Below are 10,082 nucleotides of genomic sequence, written 5' to 3'. Positions count from 1 at the left end.
CCCTGGGTGTGGCCTCCCTCCTCACTGAATCTTCCAGCCGAGTCCCCACCGGGCCCTTTCCCTCCGGTCCTCCCTCTCCCAACCTCCCGAAGCTCCTCCCCTCGCTCCCTGCCTGCAAATCACCTGACCCGGAGGCCCAGCCTAGCCCCACCCAGAGTCCTCACCCCACCGCTCTCCGCTCCTAAAGCCCGGAGGGAGCCGATCCTGCTCTGCAAGCCCCCTCTCGGAGCGGCCCACGTGTTCCAGCCGCGCCCCCAGGTGCCCGAGCGCCTACACACACGCACATCGCTGGCACTCACGTGTGCAGCCTCACACGGTGCCCGCTCCTGGGCCACGCCCCACACGTGTGCACCCCGCACACTGGCGCCCACTGCTCCTCTATGGTCAGCTCGACAACGGACTTCTCTCACCAGGCTCCTGCCACGCCCCTTCCCAGGTCCAGGACTCCCCCAGGGACCTGCAGTTATCACCTAGGGTCACCAGGAGCGCCCTCAGGCCTCTCTGCAGGACAGCTCTGCGTCCCTCTCTGAACACTGGCCACTAGTGCTTCAATCCATTTTTCATAGCCAACATTTTTTTGTTTAATACCAGTTGCCTACTAGTATTGGATATTGGTTGATGATTGGGGTGGGGGTGGAGGGGGAGAAATCCCCACCCACAGGGCTCAGTTTCGCTGGGAAAGGGACTTTCCTCAGAAGGAACTGGGGCGTCTTATATCAGCTCTTAACGATTTGGGAAGGGAAGCTGAAGCTCTTTACTGTAATTCGAACAACTAAATTATTCATGGAGAGCTGCAGACAGAGATTGGACAGTGACCGGGAGACAGGAGACCCCAGCCCAGCCCTGTGACCTAGGCCTGGGCCACCTCCCCTGGCTCCTGAGGGGTCTGGGAAGTGAGAGGTCTGGGGGTCCCAGGGAGGTGGCAGAGCATGGCCTCTAGCTGGAGAGATGGGGGGGTGGCTGAAGGAGGCCCTGGCAGGAGAGGTACAGCCCCTCAGGGACTAGCCTGGACAGGAAAGGTGTCCCACCTGCTCCGGCCATGGGCAGCGGAGAAGCCAGGTTCCCAGAACGGAGCTACCCCAACCTCCCCTGCCGACCTCCAGTATTTGGGTGTCAATGGGAAGGCTGGAGTCCTCCCCAAAGCGGGGTCTGGCCTCTCCCACAGGAGGTTCGCAGAGGGAAGGACATCAGAGCTTTCAGATTCACAAGGGTCTCCAGCTTCCCCCCCCCCTTAGGCCCTGCTCTGGGCGGCAGAGGGCCAGGTCCAGAGAAAGGCCCCCTGGAGCCCATGGCCTGTGCTGTGGCCTGGGAGGGGCCACAGGAGCTGGTGGAGGCCTCCGCACCGTCCTCTGGGGCTGAGCTCTGCTTCCCCAGGGTGGGCGCGGGGGTGGGGGCAAGGGCCCAGGGCGTGGTCAGCTGGTGACACCCCTTGGGTTGTGTGTGCCCTGGGAGGGGGTCCGGGAGGAGCCGGGCTCTCTGCCTCCCTCTTCTGCCCACTGGCACCAGGGCCTGGCCCCGTGGGTGCCCTGCATACACTGCAGGACAGATGAATGAATGCAGCTGTGGCGGGAAGGGGCCAGGGAGTGGGGGAGCAGGCAGAGGAGGGTGGAGCGGGAGGGGTGCCCAGAGGACAGGAGGCGGAGGAGAGCAGCGGGCGCGGGCGGGGCGAGGGCAGTTTGGAAAGCGGAGCCCTGGGGGCCGCACGTGCTGACTCACCCGCCTGCCTTCAATTTTCCCTGTTTCCTGGGGATTCTCGGTTTATTTTCGGGAAAGCTGCCTGCTCTGTGACTAATTTGTTCTTAAACAAACCAAACCCAGGCAGCGGGAGGCTGGGCGGGGCCTGAGTCACTCTCCGCCCAGGGGGGACCACACCTCAGGGGGTGACCACCTGGCTATGGGCCTTGCTTGGGCCAGGGCCTCCCCCTGTTCCAAGGGCCCCTTATCCCTGGCCTGAGGATGACCCCGGTGCTCTTCGGAGACAATGCAGTGTCTTTGATGGGGACACCCTGGGGTGCAAGCGACCTTAGGCTCCTAGGGGAGCTTCTTGGCCTGCACTACCTAAAACAGCACCTGGCAGAGCTGACTCTTGGTTGTTTGTTAACGGACTGACTGACTGACTGGCTCTTCTCTTGATAATTCTTCCTGGAAGGCCCCTCCAGCAGTGCTCCAGGCACATGACACAGACTCGATCAACCGCCCTATCCATGCCACAATAAACGGCTCTCTTTCTGGAAGGGCATGACCACTGTAGGACACCGCCTGGCCCTTTGGGGTGTGTTCCTAACTACTGTGCCATTCAGGTTGACTGGGCGGCAACAGTGCCAGATCACCCCCAGAGCCAGCCAGCCCCATGGCCTGTCCCTCTGCCAGGCATGAGAGATGTGGCTCCTTCCATCTTGCAGAAGAAACTGAGGCTCAGAGAGGCCCAAGGTCACTGGACCAGTAAACAGCAGATGCAAGACTTGAACCCAGTTCTCAGAGGACCTCCCACTACTTTCTGCTCTCAGCTACCTTATGCCTCGGGCTTGTAGGGGGTGGGTAGGATGATAGGAACACAATAGGAGGGGGTGTTTTCTCCAGTTCCCGGCCCAACCAGGGTGCAGTAATTGAACCCAGGTCTCCAAGATGGGATGAAAGGCAGCTCGTTTGGCACATGGAAAGAAACACGACTCTATTTCTATTTTTTATCTCATCCTCTTTAAATTTCAAGTTTTATGGATACATAATATATAAACCCAGTAATAAAGTGCCTATGCTTTATAAATAAATAAATATACGTGCTCTGAAACGTTTTCCTGAAAGGGAGAAACCGCCCCTCCGCGTCCTGCTGCTCCCAGAGCGCCGGGTGCAGTAGGTGCTCAATAAACCGTTTTGTGACTGCAGGCGTGCAGGCCCCTTGCTCGGATCGGGAGGCAGCCTGCAGAAGGTTCTTCCCAGGTCGGGAGTCAGCCCACCCCCAGCACCATTCCCTGCTGGGGCCACCTGCACCTTGGGCAGGGCGTGGCTGCGGGCCGGGCTCTCGGCCTCCGCCTGGCCTTGGCGCAGCGCCACCTTCCCCCGCGTGGCTTCGAGGCTACCGGGAAGGGAGGCGGCTCCCTTTGGAGCCGCGGACAACCCGCCCCACGGATTCCCCGGCCAGCCCCCAGCTCCCTATCCCTCCCGCCCACCGGGGGGAGCGCGGCGCTGGGAGGCCTGGGGCGCCCCACCGCGGCACGGTCCCCAGAGGTGGCACGCGCCCAGGGCAGCCCTCAGGCGCCCGGGTGCCCAGTCCGGCCCTGCCCTCAGCCAAGGGCGGCCCCGGGCTGCAGCCACCCAGCCTCTCCTCGCCGGAGCACGTTTCCAGTAAGCGCGAGCGAGCCGAGCCCGGCCCGAGTTCCCGACAGCCCGGCCGGGCGCGGGCGCGCAGAGCCCCCGGGCCGCGCCGCCGCGGCTGCGTCTGCACCAGCAATCAATGCGCGCCCGCGCCGCCACCCCGGCTCCGCGCTCGCCTCCTGCGGGGGCTGGGCCCAGGCGGAGCCCTCGGGCCTGCAGGGCACCGCGCCCCACCTCGCCAGGCCCGGGTTCTATGGCACAGGTCACCCACGGGTAGTCCTCTCCAAGGGCTGTGAGGGGCATCGTGGTGCATGGGGACCCTGCCTCTAGACCACCCCCAAGTCCTGGCTCTTATGGTCAGACTGCAAAGGCCTGGGTTTGGAATTGGAACCGCCAGCTCTTCTCTCACTAGAACTGTTGAGAGAACATCTCCCCGCCCCAGCTGTCTTTGTGGGGATTCAGGTGATCAGCGAATAGTCTCTCGGAAGGAGCCCCTAAAAGAAGCCGGAGCAGGGATTTGCCCCAGTCGGGGTGCCCCATTCAGCGCTAAGGCCTCCTGCGAACAGGGACTCCCCAGCTCCAGGACCCTGCCTCCAGCCCTCAGCCCTTAACTCCTGACTTCTCGCAGGTGGGGAGAGGGAGGGGAGGAATGTGAGGTGGACAGAGGCGGGTGCCCTTGGGAAGGTGCAGGAGTAGCACCTCCAGCCCGGGAGGTCTGATCCCTGGGGGGGGGGCAGGTGGAGGTGGCCACTGGCCTTCCCCTGCCCCGGTTAACTGGGCTCAGCCCTCCTGCAGCCGTAAGTGCAGCCTAACCAGAAGGGGCATTCTCATGTAGGAGGTGGCAGAGTCACAGGTGCCCTGTCCTGCTGGGTTCTCCCCCCACCCCCTCCCCTAGGGGCTGGAGAAGGTGCTCTCTGTTCTCTGGTGGAGGAAGAACCAGAGTTCTGGGAGAAAACCTGCCCCTTGCACCCTCTGGGCTTAGGGTCCTCCTCCTGGGGGCAGGGATGGAAGATCCCAGGGGACAGCCTAGGGCAGGCAGCCTTGGTGGGTGCCCCAGTGACCTACAACCTGAGGGGTGAAGGCCAGGCAGGAAGCCCTGCCCGCAAGCCTCGAGCATGCTGGATATCCCTCAGGCCTCACCAGAAAGGTGCAGGCCAGCTGTCCCATCCTTGCCCAGGGGGACAGGCGAGACTAACACCTGGGGGAGGAGGAAGAAAAAGGTACGTGGAGTGCTCGGGGACATTCTGGAGTGTTTGTAATAAGACCCCGTGAGAAGCACTGTGGACCTAGCACCCACCTTGGTGTCTGAAGATGTGGGGACCCGAGTGGGAACTGGAGTCTCTCAGTGGTACTGGTTACCAGGCAGTTTCCCTGGAGGGGGACCCAGGTCTCAGGCCAGGCATATGGCCCGGCTTCCCCTGAGGCTGTCCTGCTCCAGGGTCCTGAGGGAGAGCCCTCCTGCACCCCCGAGCATGCCCCTTCCTGCGTTCATTCTGTGGCTAGTCGAGCACCCAGGTGCAGCAGACGGTGGCCCCATGGCCAACCTGGGCTGTCAGGAGGGCCCGGGGGCAGCCCCTAAGCAGGACTTTAGCGTTGGATATGATTTTTCCCACTGAAAGTCTTTCTTTTTTTTTTTTTTTTGGAACGGGGAATTGAATTCAGGGGCATTGGAGGCACTCGACCACTGAGCCCCTCCTTAGCCCTGTTTTGTATTTTATTTAGAGACAGGGTCTCACTGAGTTGCTTAGCGCCTTGCTTTTTGCTGAGGCTACATTTGAACTCGCGATCCTCCTGCCTCAATCCCCCTGAGCCGCTGGGATTATAGGCGTGCACTGCTGTGCCCCGCTCCACTGAAATTCTTATCAAAAGAATTGTGGGTCCCCGTGTAGTTGTGAAAAGTAACACAGAGACTGGTCTGCCTCAGTGGCAGAGTATATGCTGTGCATGCGGGAGGCCCTGGGGTTAAATCCCAGTACCATAAAAAGAAAAGAATGACAGATTTCAGGCACACTTGGCTCAGTTCACACCAGTGGTAGCTTTCTCCAAAACTAGCACAACGTGACAGCCGGCATGCTGACCTCGATGGAGCCCACAGCCTTGTTCAGATGGCGGGCTCTACCTGGACTCTTCCGGGTGTGTTTGGCGTTTATGGTTCCTTTCCTGGGTCGGTGCCCGCGTGCCCACAGTGCAGGTCTCACGGCAGGGTCTTGGTCTTGCCCTGTTGTAGCCAAGCCCACCGCCCTCCACTGCGGGCCTTCTTCACCCAGAAGTGTATTGGGAGCAGCTGTAGAGACTGGTGGCTCTTGCCCCTGAGTCCTGCTTCCCCGCTCTGGTGGCCCGTGTGTGAGCAGCTCAACCTACCTCCAGAGTAGGGCCCGAGCCTCAGGCATCTCCCCTCTTAGGACCTGCAGCGGGGGCTGGAGGAGGGGCCCGTTCAGACTGGGTTTCCCCAGAACCAGGGGACCATGGCCAAGGGCAGAGGGAACACGAACAGTTCCTTCTGTAGTCTGCTCAATTTTTATTTCTCTCAACTAATTTCCTCCTCTTCCCCTTCCTTTTTGCAGCGCGGAGGATTGAACACAGGGGCTTGTGCGTGCAAAAAGCAGGCTCTCCACTGAGCTACATCCCTAATCTTTCCTTTCCTTACTATTCTACATAAAGTATGTGACTCAGGGATACCATGTGGTGTTGTGCAGGCTGCACACTGAACAACTCCAAGAGAGCACTGTTGTAAAGTCTAGAGTGTGAATGATACCAGAGCAGCTGTGCCTCTGGGGGGCCCTGAGTATATTGGAGGTGGGTGAGTTTATCATTTAGTCTGGTGGGATTTCCGCTCAAAAGAAGAGTGATGGAGAAGAATCAAGGTTTTTTTTTTTTTTTTTTAATTTGTTTTTTGAGGATGAAGGTAATGTGTATTGGGGGCAAATTTTCATTACATTAGGTGGAAGTTGCTTCTGCTCTTGATTCTGTGTCTAGAAGGGCATAAACATGCTCAGTATCCGTGGGTGTGGTGGCACACACCTGTAATCCCGGCTACTTGGGAGACTAAAGCAGGAGGATCACAAATTGAAGGCCAGCTCCAGCAAGGCCCCGTCTCAAAGTAAATTTTGAAAAGGCGTTAGGCTGGGGCTGGGGCTCAGTGGTGGAGCACTTGCCTCGCAGGTGTGAGGCCCTGGGATCGATCCTCAGCACCACATTACAAATAAATAAATAAATAAAGGTATTGTGTCCATCTATAACTTTTTTTAAAAAAAGTTTAAAAATAGTCTGAGGATGTAGCTCAGTGATAGAGTGCTTGCCCAGCATGTGGGAGGCCCTGGGTTCTTCTGTCCCCAGCAACACACACACACACACACACACACACACACACACCCACACCCAACACTCAGTGTCTCGATGGTTATCAGCTGGCTATCAGCTCCTCCATCTGTTGTCTGGCTGGTTAGTCCCAGGCCCTGTGTGCTGCTATAACAAAGTCTCTGAGGCGGTGATTAGCCACAGCCACTATTGCCTGCAGCTCAAGCCCAGGGCCAAGAGGCTGGCAGGCTCAGGGTCTAGGGAGGCTGCTCTCCGCTTCCCCGCCTGGCGGTGTGCTCCGAGGAGGAGAGGGAGCTGTGTGCACACATGGCGGGGGATGGAGGGCACAAGAGGGGGCTGGTGCCTGAGCCAAGCCTCTTTCCTAGAGGCCTCAGTCCCATTCCCGCCAGAGGAGCCCTCATGACCCAGTGGCCTCCCAAAGGCTACTGCACAGGCCCGGGCTCTGCCCCCAGAATGACCAGCCATTCCTTTTCCTGCTCAGCCGTCCCCTTCCTTGGTCACCTGCCTGAGTGGAGGAACTGACTGGTCCCGCTCGGGGTGAGACCAGGCAACCCCAGACCAGCAGTCTGGAGCTTCCCCTTGAGCAGCCTGCAGCCATTTTGGCACCAGAAGGCAGAGGCAAGCTCCCCTGGAAGGTGGAAGCAAGCAGTTTCCAAGCCCAACCCAGGCGGATGGGGATCTGACTGTGCCCGAGGCTCAGATCTAATCCTGTGTGTGTCATGTGACCAGAAAAACAACCCCTTCTCATTGCTTAAGCCAGTTTTGATTGGCTTCAACAGTCCTGACTAATAGCCAATCAGCTGACCCTGTAGGGCTCTGCCTGCCCCTCGGCTGAGTGACAGGGAGGTAACGAATCCAAGCCCCTCGCTGGGTCCCGCACTTGGCAAGCCCAGGTGGTGTGTGGAGTACACACAGGAGCTGGGTTAGAACTGAGTCGGCCCCACCCACGTGCACGGCTCGCGGGGCCGCAGGGCGACGGGCAAACCACCTGGGCCTGGCTGACGGGGCGAACTGGAAGGAGCCGAGCACCCAGATCACGGGCACAGAGCGGCTCCCTGCCCAGCTAGCAGGACTGCGGCAGAGCCCCAGGGTGCCACCAGGACACCAGCCTGCATGACCCCCTCTGTGAGCGTGGACAGAGCCAGGACTTGCCTCTGAGCAGTGGGCCACGGCAGGGGGTGGACCTACTACCTGGAGCAGGCTACGTGGCCCCGGGATCCCCCCCCCCCCCCCCCCCCGCAGCCCGGAGTGGCCCAAGAGCTTCACTGGCTCCACCAAGACAGCAGCTGTGCTGGGGGCACCCGGGAGGTGACATGTGGCCCTCGGAGCCCAGTGGCCCGGCCTCTGGCAGCCGGCACCCCGGGGCTCTCGGTGACTGGACGGTGTGGAGCAGAGGCCTCCTTGGTCGAGCTTCAGATGAGGACATTGCCCACCAGCACCAGGGCACGCGGTTGAGCAGGCCCCGGCTCCCGCCCCAGGGGCTGCCAGGTGGTCACCGTGCGCCAGGTCCTGGATCTGGGCACATGGGTTCCACAGCATGGAAGCCACACCCGCGGGGAGGCTGAAGTGTTCGAGGGGAGGTGACCGAGGACACTGAGGCCAGGCATCCTCCACAAAACAGGGCGCCCCCACCCAAGGCTCGAGGGGTCCTTTGGCTGCATTACACCCCAAGACTTGGAGGTTTATTAGTCACATGGGTCAGAACCCGGGAGTGGTTTGGCTGGTGGTGCCAGCCTGGAGTTGCTTGGGAGGCTGTCGTGGGAGGCTGGCGGGACAGCTTTCATTGGGAGGCCAGAGGGCCTACCCATGAGGGGGCTCCGAGGTGTCGCCTGGCGGCCTCAGCTCTTCTCCACCCAAGCCTCTCCAAGAGCGGCTTAGACTCCCGTGGGCAGTGGTGACCGGCTTTCCCCACAGCAAGGGAGCCGCAGACCAAGATGGCAGAGCCTCAAAGTCACACAGAGCAGCCAGGGCCCATGTCCCAGGCATGCACACTAGAGGCAAGGTCACAGGGCCATCTGGGAGACAGGCCACCATACAAGGGACAGGAGTGGGGACAAAAGGCTGGTGGGGCTTGAAGAGGGCTGTGGAAGAAGGTGGGGACTGGGAAGCTGGAGTCCTCGGAGCACCCCGTGGCCTGAGAGAGAGGCCACCGCAGGCCCCTCTGTGGATCAGGGATGACCTGGTTGGAGAGCACGGGAGCCCAGCCCTGCTGTCCACCCAGCCCTGGGCCAGGGCGCGCCAGGCTCTAGAACACGCGTCAAGTTCAAGAATCCCCCCACAGTCCATGGTCCTCGTGGGTCAGTGAGGGGCCTGCCCTCGGGAAAGGCCCGCATTGCCTCCTGATGTGCATCGAGTCTTGTCCTCTGCGGTGGCTGGCGGGGGAAGCACAGGGACCTTCCAACCCACCGCTAGCAGGAAGGCAGGGCTGGACGGACGGATGGATGCACATGGTCTGGGAGCCCCCCCCCACAGGAGCCTGCAGAAGGGGGCCGACCTCTGCAGGCCGCTGGCCCCGTGCGGGCCTCAGTCTCCCCTCCCTGCTGTGGTGAAGCTGACCACTCCCTCTGGTCAGGGCTGGGAATGGGGAGGGGAGAGGAAGTCACCTGGCTGGCTGGCGGGCTGCTGTTGGCCAGGCTTCTCCCACCCTCCCGTGGGCCTGGGATGACCCTGCCCTGGGTGCCACCCACCACGTTGTCCAGGTGAGGAGACTGAGGCTCGAGTGGAGTCCCCTGGACCACCAGGGAAGGGGCCACCTGATGTCCTCAGTGGTCACACCAACCTGCACCCAGGGCCTTCCTCCCAGCTGAGCTCAGAGCCAGGAGAGGAGAGAGGGAGGGAAGGGTCTGGGGAGGTTTCCGTGTCCAGCAGGAAGGGCCTGGAAACCCTGCTCAAAGCCACTCAAGACCCCAGCCCTGAGGCTGCTGCCCAGCTTGCTGGCGGCCAGCCTTCCATCCATTGATCTGGCCCAGGCTTCTGGAACCTTCCTACTGTCTCCCTCTTGGGGGCCTGACCTGGCAGCAGAGGGAGGTCCCAGGTGAGCAGGGGGTAGCAGGTGCCCTGAAGCTAACTGGACGCTTGACTCTCCCTCTGCCAAAGGCCCCGGCAGGCCCCGTAAGGGTCCTGAGGGAAGACCCTCGTGCTTCAGGGGGAGGGCAGAGTGAGCAGAAGGCGAGCGGGCTGGCGGGGAGCTCCAGGTGACTCCAGGAGCTGTCCACCCTGAGGGGATCGGGCAGGCCAGGTGGGGAGCCCTGGGAATGGTAGAGGGGGCAGAGGTGACACAGGCAGGTCGCCCCGACAGAGCCCGAGGGGACTGCTGCTGCCATCCACGGCCCTCCCCGCCCGGGGCCACGCCCCACCCACCCGAGCCTCCCCGTGTCCTGCTTCATCCAGCCTCTCACAGCCCCGGGTCCAGGGGTGAGAGGTCACCCCTCCTGCTGGTCAGGGGCCCAGCA

The sequence above is a fragment of the Marmota flaviventris genome, chromosome 17, assembly GCF_047511675.1.
Source record: "Marmota flaviventris isolate mMarFla1 chromosome 17, mMarFla1.hap1, whole genome shotgun sequence".
Classification (NCBI taxonomy): domain Eukaryota; kingdom Metazoa; phylum Chordata; class Mammalia; order Rodentia; family Sciuridae; genus Marmota; species Marmota flaviventris.
This window is presented reverse-complemented; position numbering follows the sequence as displayed.